The 26,586-nt window shown below is 40.8% G+C and overlaps 1 protein-coding gene across 3 annotated transcripts in view; it reads left to right on the forward strand.

Annotated features, from left to right (window-relative positions):
* Window positions 1-16,399: 16,399 nt before the first annotated feature.
* Window positions 16,400-26,586, forward strand: part of PIK3C2A (phosphatidylinositol-4-phosphate 3-kinase catalytic subunit type 2 alpha) — a 49,259-nt gene continuing 39,072 nt past the window's right edge. For 2 of the 3 annotated variants that reach the window (XM_084208419.1, XM_084208421.1), the window contains exon 1: window positions 16,400-16,487. The gene's annotated coding sequence lies outside the window, so the exon portion shown is untranslated. Of the gene's footprint in view, window positions 16,488-21,446; window positions 21,521-26,586 lie in introns of those variants that run through there. The other variant, XM_084208420.1, reaches the window with a different exon arrangement.

Genomic DNA, 26,586 nt, shown 5'->3' on the forward strand with positions numbered 1-26,586 from the left:
AAGTATGTACAGGGTAAGGTTTGGGCTTTTTTTTTTAGGAAACTATTGCAATAGTTTATACAATTTAGAGATAAAAATAAATTATTGAGGGATTTGCTCAGCCTAGGGAAGAAACTGAAAACTTCCACGGGGTTGAGGATTAATTATAATGAGGGCAAAGTGGTGCTTGAAACTGTAGCTTCTGCAGGTGAGAATAAAATGGGGATGTTAGCTGACTGTGGTGACATCTGTGGTTACAAAGCTGTTAAAGCAATAGGGCTGGCACTTCTTGGAGCTTTTCCTTTCTCTCACAGAGATACTGCTCTAGGTTAGAAACCCGTTTTCCTACCCTGCAGTTCACTGTAGAAACAGAGTTTTGTGGTGGTTTAGCATTCTTTTCTAATTTGTGCCCAGATGTGGGAGCAGGGGAGGCTGGTGGGGATTGAGGGCCCCTCTCCTGGGGCTCGCTGTTTGCACGGAAGGCCGTCCCTTGGGCACAGGGACTGTTCCCCAGGAGCCTCCTCAGCCTTTGGGGTCCCCTCAACAGCACATCAAGTGTGCCCTCACTCTCTGCTCATATGAAGAACAAAGTTTCTCCCTGTTTTGTGGCCTCCTGTTTACCCATTCCTGCTTTGCAGGAAGAGCCAGAGGCAGTGCCTGTACTGGAGCCTTCCCACAGGTTTCCAGGGAGAACCTGTCCTCCTCAGACAACTGCCAGAAGGTGGCTGGGAGGCACAGAAGGATGAGGTGACATCATCTGTGAGGACAAGCTTCGGTGGGACCAACGTGAGCCTTGCCTGGAGGCGGGGAGTGTCCTCATGGGACAAGGGAAGAGCAGTGAGGGCCATTTACTGCAATTTTAGCAAGGCCTGTGACACAGCCCCCCATGGTATCCAAGTGGGTTTGGCACAGACAGGAGAATGAGACTCCTGTGCAATGGGCCTTGTGCTCAGCAGCACAAATCCTTCATTAGTATTCTATCCTCTATTGGGTATTGATTTCTCACTGCTCATGCTAATTAGTCCATAATTTTAGTCTTTTTAGTATCCTTTTCCTCCATTAGGGACTTTCCAACACTGAGTCTTTGTCAGATTTTCTTTATGCTTTGATTTCTGCAAAACATCTGTGTAGTCTATAAATTCTGTTCTGGTCACAGCACTGTGCCTGGCAGAGTTCAAGAAGCATTTGGACAATGCTCTCAGGCACATGGTGTGACTCCTGGGGATGGTGCTGTGCAGGCCCAGCAACTGGACTCCATGATCCTTGTGGGTCCCTTCCAACTCGCTTATTTCGTGTTTCTGTGTTTGTATCCAATTTAAACAATCCTTCACTCTCTCCCTTGCTCAATGAAGCATATCAGGGTCATGTGCTGGCTAGAAGTGGTTTAAGACTAGCATGCTGCTCATAATTAATATACTGATTATGACTGATTAAAACAATTAATTAAAAATTGATTAGAAAATTTGTAATTTTCAACAAGCACACATGGCCACTGAGGTGCAGGTGTGCAAAGGGTTGGTGTGGTGCACATGTGTTCATGTCCAGGCAGAGGGTGGGTGTGGTGAGAATCAGGGCAGCTGTGAGTTGGTTTCCCTGGAGCTGCAGCTGTTTTCCAGCTAGCTGTCTCCTCTGAAATGGCTGGGATTGCTCATCCTGAAGAGAAGGCTCCATGGAGATCTTAGAGCACCTTCTAGTACCTAAACGACCTACAGGAAGTCTGGAGAGAGACTTTTTACAAGGTCAGGTAGTCATAGGACAAGGGATATTTGTTATAAGCTGGAGGAGGGTCAATTTGGATTTGAAAGAATGTGTAAGGGTTTTTTTTATTCTATGATTTTGTTGCTTTAGAAACAAGTAGACAACAGCTGGAAGATTTAATTTCCGTTTTCTTCTCACACGCCCCATGCTGTTGTCAAGCCTGCTGCTTGGACTGGAGGAGATTTCCATCGTAGCTTTGACTGTTTCAGGGTTGTTTTGATCCCCTCTCAATCACAAGCTGATAGTTGTGCCACTTATTTTTCTCTCTCCGAATACTTACATGGTTTTTTCATGTCAGGCTGGAAACGCCTTTAACTGAAGGGTGGAAAACCTCTGGTTAGGTGCATCCCCAGCTTTCTGGGGCTGTGTCAATGACCCCTCTGACAATGGGGATTCTTGAACTATGCTGAGGCACATGGAAAATAAGGAGGTGATTGGTGGTGGCCAAACAAATTGGCGATTCACCAGAGCACATCATGCCTGAAAAATTTGCTTTAGAAACACAGAAGGACATGTGTTCAGAGAAACAGGCATGATGTTCCCTCCAAAATAAGAGGGAACTGAGAGTTAGGGCTAGAACTGAGGTAGGACCTATAGTATATTTGGAGGTAAGGAGTAAAGTTGAGGGAGAACTGTTCTGAAGGTGTAGAAAAGTATTAATACTGGTACAGGACACAAGGATAATTTCAGACTTGAAGCCACATGAAAAAGTCAGAAAAAGAAGGCAGAAGAGGAGTGATACTTTGTGTAAGAAGGAGGTAAGACATCTAAGTTGTTCTGATCAATTTTGGCACTTTTAACTGAAGAGAGGGTGCATTGAAAATGAGATAACAAACAGCAAGAAAAACAAGAAGTAAAAGATACATTTCCTGCTGTGGTTGCAGCAGGAAGTGTATCACAACAATTTTTTGGCTTCTCATTTCCAGTAATGGAAACATTTTTTAGAAGTAGAACAAAAGGCTATATGTGGTAACATATAGTGCATGTGTATCACACAAATCTCACATGCAAAAAGAAATAATATAAGGGTCTCATTAAAGGAGAGTGTAGCACTTGATTCCTGATGCAGTTTTTATTTGATTTCTCATGCAAGTCAATATTTTATTACTCTTTTTTTTCAATTTATTTACAGTTTATAAGTGCCCCTTTCATCATAAAGCAAATAAGTAGCATCTGAATATTTGGCAGAGGCTAAGCATCCATCAGATATTTACGAGATTGTGGTAGTAATATTTTAAAATGCCTTTTAAAATTATACCAGGTTCTTTCTAGTCATAGCTTTATGCATGTGATTATCACCCAGTTATTGATGGGCAAAAAGGGGCAGTCAGCATGTGGGCTTATTTTTGTGATGTTTAGGGGTTTGGGTAAGTTTATTTACTATTATTTTTTATAAACCTTGGACTAATGGCAGGGGGAGTCAGCAGTGGTATTTCCTAGGAATTTATACCTGGCCTCTGTGCTTCAATGTTATAATAAAATTCCCAAAGGGGCTACAAAATTATGTGAGAAAGTTTGCTGATGACTTAGAATTAAGGAATTGCTTAGAGGAACCACAAGGAAAGAAAACCTTTTTCTTCATATCTGCAGAGTATCTCATGATATTCAGTAGCTGGGTGGTGAAGCAGTAAATGATATGTCAGTAATGTAAACTGACTTGCCTTGAGGAAAAGGCAGCCTTGGCTTTTTTAATCTATTCCTCTTTTTGCTCAGATTGTGTATGTGGAATAAAAAGGTTCTATGGTATTGTTAGTGCAAGGCTTAGTGGAGATCAAAATAGCAAGTGCTAGGAATAATGGAATTGCTAGGAAAATAATAGAATATCATGAAAGGAATTGTTACATTGCAGCATAAATCCATTGTATATCTGTATGGTAAGTATGATATGCAGGTCTATTCCCATGAAGAGTGGCATGCCGGAAGAAAAGAGAAATGGTCACAATTTGTCATAACAAGAAAAAAAAACAATGAAATCCTGTGGCAGATTCAGTGGTACATGCTGAACATTGGTCCCTGTCTTTCCTTGCATGTTGAAATTTCTCAACTCTCCTGCTCTGTGAAGACTTATCCCCCCTTTTGGGCTGGATTGCAAATCAGAATTAAAGTATAAGCTTGTTAACTGCTATGTGAGGAAAGATGAGGTGGAATCTGATGTATCTTTAAGAGATTAAAGTTCAGGGCACACTTTTCCTATGTGTATTGTGAAAGGTACCGTTCTGCTCTTTAAGCACTGTGGATGAAAACTGCCATTGCCTTTCATTGGCATGAATTGTACAAGCCAAAAGTCTGCCTTTCCCTTTAGGTTTTTAAACATACACCCTCTGTAAAATAAGAAAAGGGAGGATTCAAACCAGGATTCATGGCCTTTCATTTTTCTGCCCCTCAGAGCTGTTTGAGCAGAAGTGGCTCTCACTCCCCAGTCCCCTCCCTGTCTGAGTCATTTTCCCCTGCTGCGCTTCCATGGGGAATGAAGTGCTGAAGACTGAATCTTTGAGTCAGAGGGTAGTAAGAGTATTTTGGTCTGGAAGCCATTTCCCCAGCCTTTCTAGACTGTCCCTAGACTTCTAGCATGAAGTCCTTATGTCCACTGTTTCATCCCATTGTGCTGAAACATGCCTGTTTGTGGACATCTGTAGACCAGAGCTGACAATATCGACAGTTTTGGAAAATTGAAAACAAAATACCCAAAATATATCTGTGTGCTCACTGGAACAATAAGTTATAGACTGGATATGGTTTTGTTTCTCACACTGAAAAAAAAGAGCAGTATAGCAGTATTTACTAAAAAGTATTGTTGGTGTCCCTGTTGGACCATAACACTATCTTATTCCTGAAAAACTTGCTGAGGAAATTTGAATGTTACAAGAATGGGAGGATATGGTTGTAAGCTCTGCTCCATCCTGTGTTATTTTGGACCCTGGCCATCAGGAAACATTTAGTCTATCTCAGACATGAAACACTTTCTCTTCAGAAGTAGTATTACGAGCAAGATGTGTAAATAATCTGTGACAAGCAGCAACTTTGTTACAGAAAGGGACATCATCCCAACTTTTCCTTTCTTTGATGAAATTTTAAAGGGAGATTTCTACAAATGATGTGCCAGAGGGGAATTTGCAAGGTTTGCATTGACCTACATAAACCCTAGTTGAACATAAAAGCAGATTAAAAGTTGTTGTGCTCTGCTTCTGTCACCCTTTGTACTTTATCAACCACTGATCTTTATTGTTTGTTAATTCAGATATGTTTAATGCAGCATTGCAAATATTTTTCGTCATGTCCTAAAGTATTCATAAAAATAAGGCTGGGTGAGAATATTTGAAAGAGCAATGTTTGTAATTTTCTTGTCTCTGCACAGCTGTGTGTCTAGCAAGTGGAAACACAGGCTTCTCTGTGCTGCTAGGAATGGAAATAAATCATAATGCAAACTCTTTCAAAAGAAATTATGTATCCCAAAGTATCTCAGATCAGGAAAACATTTTGTTGCACAGCTTGAATTATAGTTCAAAAGATGGATTCTATATAGACACTTGCTTTTGTATCTTAACTAGTTATTTTACTGAATGTATCTAATTTGGATGAAAAGTTATATGGTTGATCTGATCAATTCCTGCCATGGGTGGGTGGAGGGGAAACAGGAAGAGGACAGTTTGAAGCAAAGGGAGCAGAAAACCTTGTGGAGGAAGAAGACCAAGATTTCCACATAATCCTATGACTAATTATTCTCGAGAATATATTTTTGCAGAAGCAGGAATGCAATATGATATCAAAGGCAAAGTAATACCTTTGAAATAATTTTGGAAGCCCGTCATCAAATCAACTGTGCAACTAAATGACCATCACATTATAATTATTCAGACACTCTTTCTTAAAGGCAGTTTTAGTATGAAATATTTTATGGTGGTTAGTGTTCATACTTATTCTGTGCAACAGAGAAATGCTAAGCCAAGGTTTCCATAGATTGTGAAGCAGGGAAGTTCTTCCGGACTGTGGAGCAGCAACAACACTGGAAATAAAAAGCCAGTCAAATTTCAACTTGTTGATACAACTTAGAAGTGAAAAAGCTGCCCTGTGAACCAGCAGCTAAGAACTTCCTAGAATTGGTTAGCCACTTGCTGCCTGCTTTTCTGGTGTTGATGTTGGATTAAAGGTAGCTAATGCTGCCTTTCTTTATGGTATTTGCTGCAATTGCTGCAGTGTTTGCAGTCATGGGATGTAGTGGAGATGGAAATGAGGGACAGACTGAGTTATAAAACACATCAGGACAACAGCAGTTCTTCTGTTCTTTATTCTTCTGTTCCTAACAGTTCTTCTGGACCTTATTTTCTTTGCTGAGGTCATCTCCTGGCCTCATTCCCACATCCTTCCATATTTTATATCCTCCTCCAATAAAAGTGCAACATATGAAGTAAAAGCTTTTATCAGGCTATCTGAAAGTGCTCTGCAATTGTTCCTTCTTGTAAAAGTGTTATCAGACTCTACAGGCTATAGGTGTATAATTGCATTTTAGAAACAGGGTAGGCTCAGTTGTCTCATCACAAGGAAGGCCTGTCTCACAACAGTCCCTTTTCATCTCTCCATGTAAGCCTCTTCCCAAAACTTCTCATCCAAAGGAACACAGGCACACCCTGCAAGTCCTCCTGAAGAGTCATTCTTCCCCAGCCTACCCAACAAATTATGTGGTCTGCATGCTGAATGGATTGCTTTACTTGCACAGATGGAAACAAATACTGCTTCCTGAGTTATTTTAAAATTGATACCATTTTCTGAGCTTTTAAGGAACTTTACCCCTTGAAATGCCTGCACAGATTTTTCTCAGATATTCAGTCTTAAGGTTTTATCATCTGGCCAAGGCAAAACTCTCTTCACATTAACGACTGCAGGCACTGCGTCCCTCATAGGACTCAAATTTGGGGGCAGAACTGATGTCTTGCATCAAAATATTCTGATTTGTGTACCACTATGGGAGAGTAGTAGACAGCAGTCAAGTTATTGAATTATTTCAGAGTTTTCAAAGCAAGAAGATATCATTGTCAGATTCTTTTAAATCCTCCCTCACTACAACAGTCTGAAACATTCATTTCCAGTGCTAATGATCACAGTTTAAACATGGGTTTTAAAAAAAAGCTTTCAATACAAGCTTTACCTCTGTCATCACATCTGTCTGCCTTTTGCCATTAGGAGGCAGTGTATTTATCTTTGAAGTCCTGTGTTTGCAAAGGTGCCAGTCATGCTCTATTAGTCCTCTCTAATCTCCATGTGTGCACTTAGGTGAGAGTGTAACACAATATTTGTTCTTTAATTTTAAATTTGTGGTTTCTAATGAGTTCCAGGGTTTTAGTCTGTTTTCTTCCTAAACACCTTGGGCTGGGTCCCTGAAACTGTATATGGTGACATAATCTATCAGGCTTATTTGAGTTTCCTTAACCTATATGCTTATTTAAGAAAGGGGGAAAGGGCAGCTGTAGAAGAATGTTATTCACTAACTCCAAAAGGTTAGTGAATTCTCTGAATTTTGGTGTCTGAAAAGAAATTAAACCATTATTAGTATTTGTAAAGTAACTTAGTGTTAAAAGGGACTTTCTGGAAATAATCTCATAATTATGGTAAAGCCTGTGGTAAGCTGGATACTCCAGTTCTGGTCTTAACCACATCCCACCATGTGGCCTGATTTTCAGTGGCTGAAAATACTCCAGGGCTTGCTGGAAATCCCCTTTATTCAGGGGTTGGATGTCATGTCAATAAATTGTATTGTGGTACACACTGTCACAGAAACCCTTCCTTCCTTCCTTCCTTACTTACTTCCTTCCTCGCTTCCTTCCTCCCTCTCTCCCTTCCTCCCATTCCAGGCTCCCAGGGATGTTTTACTCATCCTTGAGATCACCCCTGTTAATTTCAGTGCAAATAGAACATGAGTTGAGTAAAGCTTAATTTCCACCAAAATCAGATTAAAGAAGGATTCTTTAAATGCTTTCAGTGTAAGCTCTCTACAGCTGTCAAGCTATCTGTCCTTTTCCTCAGAAAACTGTGCAGTGGCTGCAGAGCTTATGAAATTGTGATATGAGAAAAAATAAGGATGTAGAAGTGGTATAATTGAGAATAGGATTTTTAGCCTGATTGTTCCAAGTTGTAGGATTTGTGATACCAATCAATTTATTAAAAAAAAAAAAAAGAACCCCATCTGTTTCCAATCTGTACTTTCCCCCTTTAGTGAAAGCTGTGTGCATCCTCAAAAATATCCAGGGAATTCTCTAAAAGGCTGGGAATGTTTCATATATTTTCAGAGTTGAAAAAAGTGTACTTCTGTCTGTCCTTAGAACAAGCTGTTAAAGTATCTCTCAACCTAAGAGAGAGGTCAGGGATGATCAGTGTATTCTCTGCTGCTTCAGGAAAATGTAGTTAATCTTTATTCTGGTTTTAAATATTACAATGACTACCAGGTTTTAGAAAAATTCTCGCTTAAACCTTGTGGATTTTCAAGGTTTTTAATATTACATGGGAGGTGGGCATTTTATATCATAACCTAATGACCAGGAGTTGGACTTGTTTTTAATGATGTGAGACTAAGGAGGACAGGATGCCCTTGCTAACAGAGAATGAATAAATAGCTGGAGGATGTAACTTTTCATTAATGTGGTATTTTAATGTGTAGCTTCCATGGGTTAAGTATTCAGGCAGGTACCTTTGGGGATGCCAAAACACTGCAAGTGGATCCATCCACTACTTTTTGTGGAATAAGGCAAAGATAGTTTTGTTCTTTTTATGCTACTCTTTCAGTGAAAAAAGAGCACAACTTCCATTGATTTAAACACAAAACCAAGATCATGCTTGATGATGTGATTCCTGACTTGGATAATGAATTTCTGCTCTCCCAAAAGACTAGGCAGTATTCTAGTAGAAGTAACATTTGAAGGTGACATATACACAATTTAATTTTTTTTTTCTGAAAAGCCTGGGATTTAGTTAAAACAAGGTAGCTAAAACTGATTTGATTTAAAGGCTTCTAAGAGTTGTTAGACCACTCTGTACTTTCACCACATACACACATAATCTTGAATACTTGCTTCAGTGTGGCAAACTAGGTACCATAGAATCATAGAATGGTTTGGGCTGGAATGGACCTTAAAAATCATCTAACTCCAACCCCCTGTCATGGGCAGAGACACCTTCCATTAGACCAGGCTGCTCTATCCCACCTGGCCTTAAATACTTCCAGGAATGGGACATCCACAGCTTCTCTGGGCAGCATGTGCTAGTGCCTCACCACCCTCACAGTAAAAAGTTTTTTCCTAATACCTAATCTAAACCTACTCTCTTTCAGCTTGAAGGTATGCTATCATGGGCAGAATTAGCCAATACTGTGGTTTCATTCCCTTATCCATATCCTCTTACACATCCTTCAGCTACTCTTCAGTATTTATCTCAAGCAAAGGACCATTACTATTTAATGCAGTGCATTTATGTTTGGAAAAGAAGTAATCTTCCTAACATTAATATTTCCAAATGCTTCAGTATTGTCTGTGTTCTTAGGAAAGGGCTGTATTTCTCCACAGCCTGATGTGTCACTGCTTCATTGCAGGAGGATGACCGTGGAGCCCAAGAAGGTTATATGACGGGTGATTTCTCTGGCACCCTAGAAGATCAGAAGGGACATTCCCAGTGTGCTCTGCACACCCACACTTGGCTGTTCCAGCTCAATCCAGATGGAGTTCCTGCTACACTTGGTGGAAGTGTTCTGTTGGATGGCGTATCCACAAAGATGGGGTTTGTAACAAGGCCAGAACTCTGTGGTACATTCATCAGCTGTTGCCCCTCCCTTGAAGTTTCTCAGTGAGCTGTGCACACATGACCGCACACTGCTTTTTTCCCCTCCCACGCACACAAACTCTGTGGTAAGTTGTTCAGTGAGTTGTGACATGTATTAATGCTGTTGGCCTCTGATGTTATTTGGTTCCTTTTTCTGGGGGCTGACCACAGCAATCCTATCTGAAAAGTTTTCCACCAAACTCAGATCATTTTCATTAAAGCTCTCTCCAGTTTAGTCCCTCAAGCATGGGTGTCTTTCTACTCATGAATGCAAGCAGCAGAGGAAAGCAATAAATCCCTTTGAATAATGTGCCAGTGCTCCACTGTTACATAACTGTCATCCCTAAGTAGAAGATGCCTATTTAGCAACTAAAGAATACTGGCAAGGATTTAAGGCATTTAAAAATAATTTTGCTGCTTCCAGAATTTGGATCATTGACCCTTAACCTGAAAACTGGTTTTACAAATGTCCTCCAGCGAACACATTGTGTACTTAACTTCCCCTATGAAAAGTACAAAAAAATTGTATACCAAAATACAAGGATTAAGAGCCAGAGCCATGACATATTTAGCCTTGGACAGGGATATGAAAACACCTTGATGAATGTACTTGGCAGGATAATTTAAATTTGCCATATACACTGTGTGACTACAAGTAAAAGCATAACATAAGGAATGGTTCAATACTTTTTTAATACTAGAATATTTCCATGGGCTTGCAATGCTTAAAGAACTGAAGTTTTTTTACTGAGGAACATAGGGTAGCTAGAAGGAGTTCATGCAATTAGTTTGTACCAGAAAGGAAAAAACAGATTTTGTTGGGAAGGGCTTTGATCTTTCATGGAGCTCCAGGAATATGGGCAGCTGGGAGAAGACCTTATAACCCCTTTCTTAGCCTGTGGAAATCTCCCTCCTGTGTAGGACTCCTACTGGTAGTGCTGGTTGGTTTGTTTGAACTTCTCGATATGGGATAATTCAAGTGAGTACTCAATATGAAGCTTTATCATCCTCTGCCTTTGGATGTCTGATTAAGCATGACAGGTTGTGATTGGGATTTTAAATACTAGCAGGCTTCCCAATTGCCTCAATTATCTTTGCCCCAGGAATGATTGCTATTTCCAGGCACGCATCCTGTTGCCCACAGTTTCTCACACAGGTTTTTCTGGCACCTTTCTTACAGTAATAGCCCTCAGCACAGCACACTACAGACTACAAACTGTCCCACAGTACCTCCTGAGTACACTGCAGCATTGACACACTTTTTGCATGCATTTTCTAACTCTTCTGCTTGCAGTCTATTTTAGGAATATTCAGAAATTTCATTTTTTAAAAGATTTATTTAAAATTATAGCAGTCGTCCATACTGCTTAGAGCACATTCTATCCAAAAAGCATTTCTTACAGTTTCTTCTCTGTGTAAATAAACCATCTGCAAAAGGGAGTTTATGAAAATTTAAAAGAAAAAAACCTCCAAAACTATAACAAACTATTTACAGTAAAACAATTTTAGTGACATGCAAAATTATTTCTGTTCAGGTCCCTGTTCTAGTGACTCTTCTGGACATAACTTGCCTGCAAAACTATGGGTAAATATGAAAAATATTAATTTCAAATGTATGCCCTGTTATGTCTTTTTGTAGAGAATATTGCCTAAACCATATGAGACATATCTTAGCTTCTGTGCCAAGATCTCTAGTAATATTTTGGCTTGTAATGCCTAAATTCTCATTTCCTGAAGCAAGACCTGGGTCCTAAGAAATTAACCCAAGAGAACATTTTACTTGCACTTGAAACCACCAGGAGTTGTTTTTGTGATTTTTACTTTAGAACAGATGAACATAGAACAGAACTTGCTTCTTATATTTAGTCTTCAAATATGGAACTCATATGTAAAGCCAGCTGAAGTTATTGTTTAGATTTTGAGAGCCATATGCAGACTTTAGACATGCTGCAAACACATGCAAGCTGTTGCATGACAATGAAACAACAAAAACAAAACCACAGCCTAATTTTTTTTTCAGTCATTACTTACACTGATATCCCTTTTCTCCCTGAGAGAAATCCATAGGGAAGTATTAATAAGAACATGCTGTTGGCTAAACGTCTTCAGATGCAAGCAATAACCTTTTAACCTTGGATAAGCACTAAAAAAAAGAAAAGTGAGTAGTAATAATAGAGTTCAAAATGACCAAGAAAAGGCATTACAAGCCTAAGATAGGAAATTATAGTGAATTTTCAGAGGGTGTCATTTTTAAAGTAATACAATCTTCTGTTTTCATGCAGAGTAAAATAGAACCTGTCTCCCTCTGCTGGTCTTCAGAGAAAAAAAAAGTTTATAGATACTAAAAAACCCCTGACTGCAATTTTGATACAAATTACTAGTTATTCCAAAATTAGCTCTTAAAACTTGTTGCCTTTAAATATTTAGAGGTCACCTTGAGGCTATCAGTGTCTTGATTACCTAAGGATTGGTAGATTTTTTTAGTGTTTAGTGTGGTTAGGCTTAGTTTCTCAGCATATTTAACATGATTTAAGAAAATATAACAAGATAAATATAATAAGATAAAAGCTGTTCTTTCTTTAATTCAAACATCACTGAATCTAGCAGCTATGCTAAGAGCAGCCTCCTACTGAACTTGTAGATGTAGTTGTATCATTTTCTTTTCCTGCATGGTCTGAGTCGGTCTACTTTCAAATCCAAACTTTTTGTTGCAGTCCACACCCCAGTGAACAAAATCCCAGGAATTTCCACGCTGCACAAAGTGGGCATGGGTTTTTTATCATGTTCTGGTACATGGCATGGATTCTGCGAAGAGGTCTTTGTCCTTGGTAGGATATGCTCTGTCTTCCCATTGTCACAGGAAGCACATTTGTCCTTTAAATAATCCCTGTGCTCCTACTAACAATTTGTCATTTACAGAAAGGACCCTCTAACAATGGACATCAAGTTTATTCCTTCCAGTTAGTTAAAGGTAAGCAGCAATTCCAGTAGCTCAAGGCACTCACCTATTAAGTTTGGGGGGCACATAAATGCATTTTTTGTTCAGAAGAAAATTAAGGGCATTTTGGCTTTAAAGTGATTGGTTTTGGTTTGTTGGGGTTTTTTTTATGAGGGTGTTTGGTTTTTTGGGTTTTGTGTGTTTTGGTTTTGTTTCGTTTTTTACTTCCCCTGTGTTATAGTCACCACAACGCATTTGTTAAGCTTTGTTATGTGTAGGCGTCCTTTTGATCTTGCTATATTTCAGGCTTCCTTGTATCCTGGATATTGTTTAAAAAAGCATCTACCAGTGACAGATTGTCATATTTCCAGTTACTACCAGTGTCAATTTTGTTAGTTACACAAGCTGATTTGGTCTTTACATATGCTGTGTGTCAGTTCTTTTGGGATGTTTGACTATCAGCATAGCAAGCACCGCACTTACTCTCTCCAAATATTTAACCAAATTCTCTCATTTATTCTGTCTGTGGTATGCAATTTAAATTGTCATTAAAATGTTATGTAATAAATTGTAGAGGTTTTTTACAAGACATAGCTTTACCAAGTGAGAATATCATAGTTTTATCTCCTGAAAACCATCTGGGCAACTGTGGCATTTGGTCTGTGTATCACAGAGAAGACACACAGGAACAAGACAGTGAGGCTGCTGAGACATGCACTTTGTGCAGTGCTTTTACATAGGCACATTAGTAACTTCCTGTATGAGAAATACTTTAAAGCTGGCATCATTTCTGCATGTGGGAATGGCTAACTTGTAATCATCCATTCCTAAGCAGGTCTGCAGGCTATGCCATTGTTCCCTTCTCGACTCAGCTCTCTCTAGGGAATAGTGTCACTTTGCCTGGAAGCTGAGCTTCCAAGGCTAACCAGTTGTCTTTCTTGAAGGAGATCTCCTGTGGCTGCCCAGCTGTGGAGAGGCTATGCGGCATTTGACACACAAATGCTGTTTCTAAAACTGGCTGGTACCACTTCCCAAGTGCACCTGATAATTGGTATTGGGTAATGTGGATGTAGCTGAGAAACAATGAAAGCAGAGGCAAAAGTGCTTGTGTTGGAGTTGCTCTGCAGTGCAGCGTGCTGGCCTGTATCACAAATAGTGTGGCCAGCAGGATTAGGACAGTGATTGTCCCCCTGGAGCCCACACGGGTGAGATGGCACCTTGAATCCTGTGCCCAGTTCTGAGCCCCTCAATTCAGGAAAGACATTGAGGCGCTGCAGCTAGTCCAGAGAAGGGTGAGGAAGTTGGTGAAGGGTCTGGGGAACAGCTGAGGGAGTGGGGTTGTTTAACCTGGAGAAAAGGAGGCTCAGGGGAGACCTTATTGCTGTCTACAATGCTGAAAGGAGGTTGTAGCTAGGTGAGGGTGGGTCTCTTCTCTCAGCAACGGGACAAGAGGAAATGGCCTGGAGTTGTGCCAGGGGAAGTTTAGGCTGGACATCAGGAATAATTTCTTCACTGAAAGTGTTGTTGGGCACTGGAAGTGACTGCCCAGAGAGGTGGTGGAATCACCATCCCTGGAGGCATTCAAGTGCCATGCCTGGCCATGGCAGAGTGCCATGGTCTAGTTGACAGCGTGGTGTTCGATCAAAGGTTGGGCTCAGTGATCTTGGACGTATTTTCCAACTGTAATGATTCTGTGACTCTGGGAAAGCAAAGGAAGAATAGCACACTCAGTTTGTATTCAGTGTGATAATATGAAATCAGTGCCTATTTAACATGAAGTACCTTCAGAATACCTTGCAAAAATGAGATAGTGCTAAAAAGGATGGGCTTAAATTATTTTTTTAAAATAACTAATAGCAAGAAAATTTGTTGACAAGAAGGAAATCATTTCCAAGTAAAGGCATAGACAGTTCTTACAGTTAGAGTGACACTGATAGACAGGCTTGATAATAGTTTAAAATTCTTCACTAATCCACGGAATGAACCAAGTAATCTTTCCTATCTCAACTAGAAGGATTCATATTTGACCTACTGTCACATATTATGTAATTACATGGTGGATGTTGGTCAGTCAAATAGCCATGATCATGGAATCATGGAATCATAAAATGGCTTAGGTTGGAAGGGACCTTAAAGATACCTCATTCCAACATGATCTTGTTGAAACTGTTGGGTGTGGCAACTGCCTTTTGTTCAGACTAAGCAGGTTAATGCTCCTTTACTTAGCAATGGATGAAACACTGACAAATGGTTATCCCAGCACTAAGCCCTGTGGCCAGTGAGTCATAGGTGCAATTGGGAGCAGTTTAATGTGACCTGTGCGTGAAGGGGAAAGCAGCACAAACACCATGGAACTGGTTTGCAGCAGGATCCAGCAGAAAGACATTGTGCCTCTGTAAAGCATCATTTATGTGGGTCACTAATTGCTCCAAGTACAGGTCTTTCCTGGCCAGGATCACCACAGGAGCCCAGCAGAGGAGGTGGCCAGGAGACACGACTGCCAGGACAAAAAGTCTAAAATGCAATCTGAAAAGAAGGTGGATTTGGACAGACCATCTGGAAAGGAGCCTTGAGCTTTCTTTTTTTGAGTAGATTTCTTCTACTGATGCCCCACTCTGATCAAAATCGGAGCAGAATTTGCTTATTGATTGTCAAAACAGGAATGGCATTAGAAAGGATTGATTTCTACTCCTAATAAGAGTCAGCGTGAAAAATTCCTGATGGCTTAGATCACAAGGGTAGTAAGAACTCTGGGAATTTTTTGTAATCTATGAAATTACAGTCATGTCTGTGATGATTCTCCAGGAACACATTTTGTGTCAGTCTTCCAACTCCCCATTTTGCTCATCTTGAAGTCACCTGCAAGGGCTTTCATTGACCTTAATGGTGTCAAGTCAAGACCTATCCAATAGAAAATGCTTAGATACTAAAATGATGGTTATATATATCCACAGTGAACATGTGACTGCCAGCAATGTATTCCTGACTAATTTTTGATAGTTCATTTATATTGTAGCTTCTAAACTGATGTGTCTTCTTTTCATGTGTCTTCTATGCTTCATTAAGTGTTTGTATTTTTCGGAATTTCAGTGTGCTAAAAGTGCAGAATAAAGTACCAATAGGCATGAACGGAATACTTCTCTTATTTTAAGTAATCCTTGAGGGGATGGAATATAAAGTTATTCCCTCTGGAATTCTTTTACATCCACATTAAAAATAATACTGCTACGTTTAAATGTCCACGACAGCTTTTAATGTGATCTTATGAAAGGCCCATTGTCTAAACTTTGTATGAAATCCCACATGCAATACTTTAGGGCATACCCAAAGCATTTCGTTCTTTTGAAGCTATTGTGAAGGTCAAACCAAAATATTTGGTCTTTCTGAAACGTCTTGGTATGTCAGGAAGGTTGGAATTGACAACAGGAATCTGCCCTTGCCGGCCAAGTAGTTTCTGAAGTTAGTTAAGCAAAATTCTCTGTTGCTCCAAACCACCGGGGTCGCAAGCGCCGGAGGTGTTCATCCCTGCAGCCCAGCCCCGTGCTGGGGGCTCCCCGGCTTCCCCAGCGTCACCGCCGCGTCCCGGCCCTTCCCCCGCTGCCGGCGGCTGAGGAAGTCCATTGTGTCCGCGGCGCGGCTCCAGCCCCCCCGACGGACGTTTCTGGTCCGTTGGGCAAGTTCCCAGTCATGCCGAGCATTCTTGGGAAGATCGGGCGATAAGGGGGGGAAATGACGGAGAGTCACCCCAGCGCCACCCGGCCCCGCGGCCCCCCCACGGCCGCCCCGGCGGGACGGGCTCCCTGTGCGGGCCGGGGCGCGGCGGCAGCGGCGGCGGCGGTGCGTGCTCAGGTGAGGCGGCCCCGGGGCCGGGCCCGGCGCAGCGCCCGCCCCGCCCCGCTCCGCCCCCGCGGCCGGGCGGAAGTGAGCGCAGCGCGGCGGATCGGGGGGAGCTGCCCGCAGCCTGGAGCGCTCCCGCCGGGAGCAGCAGGGACGAGGGGAAATGGCCGAGGTAGGCGCCGGGACCCCGAGGGTCGGGGCGAGCTGCGGGCCCCGCGCCGTCCCGGCCCGCCCTGGCGGGGGCCGCTCGCTCCGCTCCCCGCCGTGCCCCGCTTCGCCCGCCCCTCCCGGGGGTCGCCGCCACCTTCGGCCTCCGGGCGCTGCCGCCGCCGGCGCGGCCCTGACGCGGCCCCGGTGCTGCCCGCGCTGCCGGGCGGCACCTGCGAGCGGCGGGCCCGGGCCCGGGGCAGCGCTGTCCGCACGGCCCTCCCGTCCCGTCCCGTCCCGCGGCTCTGCCGGGCGGCGGCGGCGCTGCCTGCGGGAAGCGCTTCCAGCCTGGAACTGCGCGTCTGGAGCGCTGGAGCGGCGCCGCTCGGGGCGCGGAGCCGTCCGGAGCTGCTGCCCGCGCTCCGCAGGTGCCCGAGGTGCTTTTTGGACCCGGGGGTGAAGTCTCCGGGGTGGCGGGGAGCTGTCACCGGCACGGAGCTCGCGGCTCGGGAGGTGCCCGGCGTAGGGGGCACCTTGGCGGTCGCTGCAGAGACCCAGCAGGTTTACGTTTCCTTTTTGTTCATCACCTTGTTGGCTTTGGACAGGGTTCGCGTGTCCCGGGTTGATGCGTTGCTGTGGTTCCAGAAAAATAGGATGTTTACAAAGCTCATCCCTAAACAGCTCTGCTGTTTCCTCCGGGAGCTTTGCCGATATTTCTAGTGATACATGGAAGTTTGAGAGTGCTTTGCTGTTCTTGGCTCCGTCTAGTTTATTATTCTGTATCAACACAATAAAAAAGGTATTCCTGCACCTTTGTTAGCACAAGTAACCTCCCACTTCGACTATGCTGTTGTTGGGGAAGGATGTGGTAGCAAGGTGCAGTCAAAAGCATTTGGAAGAAAAGGAGATTCTGGTGGTTTTTCTACTCTTTGTATTACTTACTACAAGCCTGAAACTAGAGCATAGCACAGTTAAACTGATTTGGAGTAGGGGAAAGATGCAGAAGTTTTAACTGATAACATTGCATGTTTAATGCATATCTTTTCCCAAAGGGAACTGAAAATGTAAGAAAAAAATGTCTGATGTTTGTACAAGATGTTGTGCAATACTTTCTTTGAATATGAGCTGTGTTCAGGAGTAGTAGTGATGGGTGATTTATGAAGAATCCAAAGGGGAAGCAGAAATGGGGCAGGGGAAATGAAATCAGACAAAAGTATTTTTTTATGTGGCTTTGTTGGCTTTGAAGGCAGTTGTGTGCTTCATTTTCCCAACGCTGAGAGTGGTCCTGTAAAAAATTTTATGTATCTGGGAGAAAGAGAAATTGCTTAAATTGGCCTCACTTGGCACATTTGTGGGAGGGGGAGAAAGGGATTATTATTCCCACCAAGTTCTGTTTGTTTTTTGGGGTTGTGTTTGTTCTTTTGTAAAAGCAAGTTGGAGCAAAACTGGTAAGAACAAGGGGACAGTGAAAGAAAGCTGTGTAGAAGATAAAGGCAGAGGGAGAGAATTCAGGCAGAAATGACAAATACTGGAAGTTAAATGACCTTTTGGGGAGAGGATAACAAACCAGACAAGCAATAGATTGTTTTAGAGTCTCATCTTCTTAAATGGTGTGCTGTATTTGAATATTAATTTACGTCTCTTAGAGATGCTTGTTTATGAAAAATACAAAGGAGATCTCAGGAAATATTTAATATTTTGATTGATTTAATAAAATAGATTTGTCTTCATTACAGTGCATTAGTACTGTGATTTATGTACTTGAGATTCCTCTTTCCTGTGGAACCTCAGCTACTGCTGTCATCTCTGAGAACTCAAACATAAAGCTTCATGAGGACATATCATCATTGAATGGAAATTGATGATTTAGTGATTTTTATCTGATTTGAGTCACTCTCTGTGCACTAACAAAGAGAATTGAACCCCTTAAATGGAAAATGATGCATTTCAAAATGTCAAGTAAAAAAAAAATTACTTTCTTATTCTGTGTTCCTTTATTTCTTGCTTCTCAAACCAAATTGAAACTGGTGATATTTCTTACTCATTGTTGCTGCTGTATTTGCTGCCTAGCTGGAGACACTTGGATTAAAATGTTGTTTAAGGAATAAAAATACTGAGGTGATGTTTTGGAAGGCTTTTTGTTGTTGTTGTCTTAGGCTTTGATGTTGGACCAAAACCAGACGGTATGGGGTTATTTAGAAAAATGAATGCTAGATTTGAATTTTATTAGAGCAGGATTGCATGTTGTTTGTCTTTTAAACTCTTGAACAATCTTAAGGCTGCCTTATGGGAGCTTCAAAAATTGCAGTGAAGTAGCACTGGTGGGTAGGCCAGTTGAAGTCCAACACTGTAAAATTGATAAAATATAACATCAGCCTTAAAGACATTCAGTTAAAGATCTTCTAGGTTTTTGTTTTAGAAGTCTTGTCTTTTAGTGTCTGCAGTCAGTACAGAAATTATTTGGTGTTTATTTGTTTTCAGGATAATACAACAGGTTTAAAAATGAGAGAGCGATACAGAAATGTAAGTTGTTTGCTTTATGGATGTGTAACTGTGTAAACATATAGTTCTATTTTAAGTAGAAGATGTGGATGTGTAATTAATTACCAGAACCAGGGTTCAGTCTTTATCATCAATGAAATTAGTCATCTAATACAGCATCATCCAGCACCCTTGTAGGTGAGGAGGTTGGTGTGATGTAACTTTGTGAGAATGGTGAAGTTTTTTCCTGACTGGACAGGGAAGGGAAGGAGGAAGTGTTTCAAAGTGTGCCAGTAATAATAAACCTCACTTAAACTATAAAAATTTTAGAATGAAATGCTTTCGTCAGTGCTCACATAAAAAAAAAGTTATGAGAAGCATTACTTCAATTTTTACAAAGTTACCTTTATAGAAATGCAGCCTGAAAGTATTTCCTTAGATTAAGCTGTCCGAGTGATGGTCACTTCAGAGGGAAGAAATGCAAGTAGAATGGAGAAGGTATGTCTGCATGTTTCATATAACTTGTAATTTGGAGATACAAACAAAACATCACTTACAAAAATCCAGCCACAACTTGCAGTGAGGACCTTGTGGTGGTTGTGCTAGGAGAATGTCACTGGTTCAGATCTGGAGGTTGTTTAGTGCATGGTGACCCAGAGGAAATAATTGAGGTTGTAGGCTTCAGTGTTGTAGTTGATGTTTGTAAGGGACTGATCAAGAACAGGTCATCAATAACTGATCTGATCTTCTGTTTAGGTTGGAGTCACAGCAGAGGAACAGAGTGTGGTGACAGTGCTGTTATAAGGTGGGAGCTGGAAGTTTATCTGAGTTCAGCATCCACCTGAACAAATTCCTGATGAAAAAGTTTGTCAAGAGTCTTCATCTTAGAGAAGTTACCTCAGGATTCAGGAAGTACTTGAGTGCCAAATTAGTAGAGACTAGGAGGGTATTTTGAGGAAGTGTTTGTGTTGGTTTAGCTTTTTCCTATTTGCATTTCCAAAGCCACCTTTAGAGACAAGATAAGGATGAGATGAACCTTTGGTCTGAATGTAGCCACCCTGTTCAGTTCTCTCTGTGTACTGTAAAAAAAACCAAACCCAAACAAACCCTGTAATTGTTGAATCAATACGTGTGATAAGCATTTAGTATTTTCTAATGGATAAAGCCCAGAGGTACACGTGAATGGTGCATTTCTTCTGTCAATTAGTAATCAGCAATTCTGCTCGATCTCCTGTGAATATGAGGTGTGTGACTAAGAGGCATCTGCTGGTTATATCTGAAACTGTGCAAGTTTCCTGCCTGAGGGGAAACTCAGCTGCTGAAGCAAGTGGTGGAAATAATCTGGCTACTGCAGCAGAATTGCATTAGGTTAGACTGGTAGGGTGATGCTAATACAGTGATACAGAGTTAAGTCTGGGCCACAGCTGGTGTCAAAGTTGTGTTTTTGATGATGTTTTGTTGAAGGTGTATATTGTGCACTGCTACACAGCGAGTAAAATAGGATCTCTGTGGGGGAGGGTTGTTTTCATCTCCCTGTGCTAACAGCCTCTTGCATCATGAGCCTCCTGCATTTTGCTGTGCTTTCAATGTTTTGTGACATTAGGAGGATATCTGCAGGGCTTACTTCAGGCCCATGATTTAGGAAGAATTGGGATTTTAACATGGTTCTCTCCCTGTGTTGCAGAATATTACAGAAGTATATGGAAGGTGTTTGGGCATCTCTGTTGTAGTAATTAAAGCAGACAGCACAGATGTTTTTTTCTTCTTTCTCTGTTCTACCTACACTAGACACTTTCTGTGGTTTTGATAAAATTGGATATGTAGTTTTAAATGTTGTCTGTCTTCAGTTTAGTTCCACTGGGATCAGGATTAATGCAAGTATTAGTTTATCTACATGTTCCAGGTAATTTGTTATGCTTTACTGGGGTCAGGCCCCACACTGCATGAATAACTAAGGTCCCTTCCAGCTTTAATTGTTCCATGAAAGTGATATTCCAGAATAAAATTACTTTGCAAGTCAGGAATTACTGCACCAATTATTCAGCTGGGGAATCAAAATATTTGGGACAATGACCTCACTTAAAGAATAGGAAAAAGCCTTCCCTTAAGCCAGCAGCTAATGTTGATTCTGTGTGAAAGTTTGTATGGCCTGGGTGTTTTCAAGTAGCCTTTGAAAGGAGGGATTGGTGGAGGGATTGTGTACGTCAGAGTGACGTGGAGAAAAGCACCACTTAAAAGGTGTCTGTAGAGCAAGGGAACCAGTACAAAGGTTTTAAAAGCAGACTTTTGAAACAGGAGGAGTGGAATTGAAAGCATTATTCTGTAAGGAGAAACATTGCAACAGAACTAGAATTCCTAGCCTTTGTCAAACAATGAGGGTAATAAATTTGGCTGTAAGGCATGGAAAAAACTATCTTGGCCAAGTGCATCGGAATGAGACAGCCTGGGATGCCATCAGTTTCATTCTTGCTCTTTTCTGGTACCTGCATCTAGAAAATACTGGGCAGAAACAGAATAGGAGGATGCTGTTAAAGAGCTGAGAACAGGATAGTGAGAAATACAGGGATGCAAAGTTTGGTGAGTAGTTCTACAGCTGATGAAACCCCTACCACGCTTCCTTTGATTTGTGTCTTCTGCTGATTGGCTTTAAGGACTTCTTGCCTTGATTCAATAATTTGTAAAGTTTATCCTGCTGATCAATCTGCAGTGTCCAGTTATATGGGCTCATGCTGCAGTTTTCTTTGAGCTGTGACACCCAGTATTCTTGGCAGGGTCAGGGTTTGGTTTTTTTTTTAATGAAACTTACATGGAATTCTATTATCTTTATGACCCCCATCTCTTACCAGACCTAAGTGGAGTGGTGGTTAGGTTCAAAATTTGAGGGGAGGAGTATAATAGCAGAAATGTGGTGAGTAAGCTTGCAAACCTGCTGTACCAAATCTGCATGTACCCACATCTACTGATGGATGGGCTTGCAGTGGCTGGTGCAGACCATTGCAGGGAAGAGTGTGGCCATGGGAAACACATGATCTGTGAGTATCTGTAGCTGCCCTCACTGAGATCTGGCTGGAATATCATTACAGATCCATCCATGCTTTGTGTCTCTTGAAACATTGATCAAAACCTGAAGATTCAAATTTAGCAAGACCTACAAAGTGTGCCACATCTACTAATGATCCTCTGCACGGTGTCTTGGGTGAAAATTGATTTCAGTAGTTCATAAATTTTTATAACCAGTGAAACAGCTGGGGTTGGATTTTTCAAGGGATTTGTTGCTGATGTTGAAAGACCTTAAAGGCTGAGACTTCCTGTTCTAGTGCTAAAAACATCCTATTCTTGCCTAGCCCTTGAGATCAAAGGTTTTGTGATGAAATTGTACTTCTTAGGTGTAAATGAAATTTCAAAATCAGACTGAAGAGCTGCACCAAATAATTCAGATCATAAATACCTAAGCAGGAACTTAAGTTCCTGCTTAGGTATTTATGACCTGAATTATTTGAGCAAAACAAATGAAATGAGTATTGGTTCAGGGTTTGCCCCTAATTAAAAACTGCAGCTGTATTTGAGCTAGTGAAGTTGTCTTTGAAGGCTCTGTAGATATGAGCTGAAACAAAATGGATTCAATTTTCTGGTTAACTGTGTTAATCTCATTTGTAAGGAGGCACTTGCTAATTTTAATAAAATGTCTGGATTAGAGAAGCTACCAAGTTTTTAATGGAAAGATAGTGTGATAGAACTGTATAGCTTTAAGACTGACCTTTCAGAACTGTTTGTTATTGGGAAAACCCCCAGTTTAAACCCAACATTATTTAAAAAGAATAACAGCTTTACTTCAAGAAGTCATGTCATGAGTATGTGCTCAGTTTTTTTCAGTTTGTAGCAATCTGAATGCATCTGGCAGAGAGGGCTTCTGAACATCAAAGTTCCTCTGACTTTTTTGTTTCTTTTTTTGCTAAGGAGTTTTCCTGCTGTGGCAAATGTCTGGCTATGAATTCCTTTGTAGATGATTAATATTTTCCACAGTATATTATTGCTGTCATATTTTGCTAAGTTTTCCCTGGTTTCCCATAAAACTGCTACTGTCTCTGGTATGCAGGCAAGATTTGTTAATTCCTAAGTTAGCTATGATCCAATGTGAGGCAAATGCTTCAAACATTTTTATTTTTGGTTTCTTTAATGGCAAAATAACCTCAAAGTTACTTTGAAAATTGCACTTGTTTTGAGGAAGCGCTGGCTACTCTATGCCAGGGCCTTACTTTATAAGGAATGCAGGAAATGGCCTGACTTGTTATCATTGCTTCTGTATTTAGTGCTTGGACTCCAGGGAATTCATGTGCACTGATTTCTGATAGCTATAAAGTACTTCTTGTGAAGAAATTAGCAAATAATATGTTCTGTGCTTGCGTAGAACAAATTATAAATAGGGTATTACAAGCCTTGGGTGCGTTAGAAAAGAAAGCTGTGCAACTCATCTGGAATAGAGAAGAATGGTGACATGTACATGAGCAGATGGTGAGATTACCTCTGCTTAAGGTAAAACGATTTATGTCTGCTGAAGTCATCCCTTGCTCATTAAGATAGGGAACTAATTTTGATTTTGGGAATCTTTGTCCTGGTAGAGATGTAATGTCCTGTACTGGTTCCCTGAAGCTTCTTACCAGAAAACTATAAATTCCTTATTGGAAAGAAATTTCTTCCTGCTTTCATTTCATATATGTGCTAGACTAGTGCATATCTATTTTTTTTTTTTTTTTTAATTTAAGCCTAAGTGAAAATCTGTTTTACAATTCAGTTCCATTCCATGTAGAGGCTTTGTTCTGAAGGAAATGGTCCGGCATCTTGCAGTTTTGTCGTTCTTGAGTATTAATAAGTTTTCTTGCTGTTTTTTGTTTTTTTTTAAAGAGTATTTTACTCATCTGAAAGAATGAGTGATGTGCAATACTCACAATTGCATGACAATGCACAGGTACTTGAGTGATCAGATTAACTTTAGGCTCTAAACACATTTATATAAAATTGTTGCCAGGGAAGTGTTGCTCTTGCAGAAACTCTGCTAGACCAGAGCCAAAGGGATCTGCAGACTCCTGTCACATCACAGCTGGCTGAGAAGGAAAAGACTGCTCCAAATTAGTGAAATGTGACTGCAAGAGACATTACCCTTGGTCAGGGCCGTAGATAAGTGTGGTTGAGGTTTTAGACCCACTTTTAAAGGAAGCAGGTGAGGTTCTGCTAGAGCAGTGGAAATGTGGTGACTTCACCCAAATACGCATGCGTCTCTTTAATTTCAAAATTAGGGGACAAGTAGGTAGTGAAGGGGATTGTTTTATCTCTTCTGAATTTCTGTTATAATCTCTTTAATTGCTTCTGGCTTTCCTTTAAAAATAAATGAAATGTTTCTCACATTCTTAGAGTGCTTGGCAAGAGGAGCGCTCTTGAAGGTGAACAGATTGACAGCTGAAAACTGATTATTACTGTTACTTAAAATAGTGTGCAGCAGTTCAGATGAGAGCAGTCCTAGCTCTGTAAAGATCACTTCTGGGTCTTCAGTGACCTCCAGTTGTTGCAAACTTCTGGTGAGTTCCTATAGCTCTGTCAGTAATGGTTCAAGATTCCAGGATTTGAATTGAAACTTACTTTTCTGAGTGTTGAGGAGTTCCCTGCTGCTAGATGATCCTGATGGAATTTGCCCTTCTCTTCATAAATGTTGGAGAAGTTTAAATTCTGCTCACTCTCTGCCTTTGAACTTAAATGGCTGCAAAGTAAGAGGTTCAAAGGGAAGCTAAACTTATGTGAAAAAGTTAACTAATGCTGCATGGTTAGCATTTAAAAGGAGGTCTATCAGTATTTTAATCCTGCTTATGCCTAGGGAGCTTTTCTTCTGATGTGTTATATGAATTTACTGCTTAGAACTGGCATGCAGGATGAAGTTTCGCCAAAACTATTGCAATTTCATGAGATTTTTTGTATCAGGTTTTTTTTTAATGTCAAGCTGTTTGAAAAAACCTGCAGTCTGCTTATGAAATTTGATAGACATTTATGCACTGACTTTAGGAGTTTCCCAAGGACAGGACTTAAATACAGCAATCATATTATGTGTATGTATGCTGTTGAGGCTGTCTTACAAAGAATAAGGCTGAAATTCAATTTTTCAGATAACCACTAACAATAACCTTCTATCTTGAGTGCTGGAAGTCACTGGATTTGTCAGTGCAAGTGTGCTGTCATAAACTGACCAAAATACAGCACTGTAATGTGAAATTGTGAGATAAACAAGCAGTTACTGCATGATTGGGATTCTCTAGATGTTGTGAACGAAGGTGCTGTGGTGGCTGTGCACCATGTTTCTGAGAGCTGAGGAATGTGTGTTTATCTGTAGTTGTGACTTCGTGGAACAGTGACTCTTCTTGTGACCAGGAGACTGCTTGGTGATATGGATATCAAAGCCATTGATTTCAGCAGAAAAATAAGGCTTTTTTTTTTCTTTTAAGAGCTGGCTGTTGTTTTTATATAAATACTTTGAAGATCATATGATTTTTCTTTTCATCTGCTAAAGAAAAAAATCACTTGTAATTATTAAGCAGCACCTGAACGGATTGATAATCTTGTAAGTTGTAGCCCAAGCAGTTCTGAATGGTTTTGGAAAGTATGATTCTATTTTATTTTTTTTGAATAAAGTTCAGGAAAAAGTCCAGCTGCTCTTTAGAATCCTTAGGAAACAGCAAGACACTGAAAACTGTAAACTGCACTTACCTCAGGCTGCTGCTTTTGGAAAAGCCAAGTAGGAATTCTTGAGAGAACTTTGTAAGTCAGGGTGTTCTTGCATCTAGGAATCTGACATAGCAGTTTAAACCAGCTGTAAGTTAATGAAGAGATTAAAGCCAGCTTAGCTTTCTAGACAGTCTGAGAAGGTGGTGTCAAGTATATGAGACTTCTTATTAGGGTATTATCTGTGGCTGTAGGCTTAGACCATCTGCAAAATTCTCAGTACATCTTCAGGAGAAGTTTTAGTATGTTTGTCCTGCTAACAGGAGCCTGGTAAATAATTTGTGCCAGTAATGGGACCAGAGACCTACGTTGTCTGTAAAGGAACCCAGCCAAGTAGTTTTGGGTTTTTAAAATTTATTTCCTGATTATGTTTTATGCTGAGCTCTGTAGATAGGCAGCAGACAGGACAAGACTTCTTCCTAATGGCAATATTTATGGCTTTAATGGGTGTCAAACTCTGCAGCTTCTTATACTGTACAGAAGAGGCTCTGGTGTCCATTTTTTTCTGTAGACTTCATCTTTGTTGAATATTTGCATTATTATCCTGTGGCTTGATTCATACCTGTAACTTCCAAAGCTCCTCTGTAAGACTTTATGCCCCAGGACTTGAGTTGTGTGGTTTTCAGGGTTTTATAATTCTGTTAGTCTGTCACTGCTTCAGTCTTTCTGAAGACATCCTCTTTTGTGTAAATCTTGTCTTGGTAATTGTAGCATCATTTCTGATTTAATTTTGCTTTGTGAAGGGTTTCACTTGGATTTGTCTTCAGACTGAGCTGAAATGTATAGAACCTCTTATAAAGATGTCTGTCCTTCACACTATAAGCCATTGAAATGAAGTAGATAAAACAAAAGCTTGGCCAGACTTAAAGAATTTAAAG

Source organism: Fringilla coelebs (genome assembly GCF_963513975.1).
Source record: "Fringilla coelebs genome assembly, chromosome: 6".
NCBI lineage: Eukaryota > Metazoa > Chordata > Aves > Passeriformes > Fringillidae > Fringilla > Fringilla coelebs.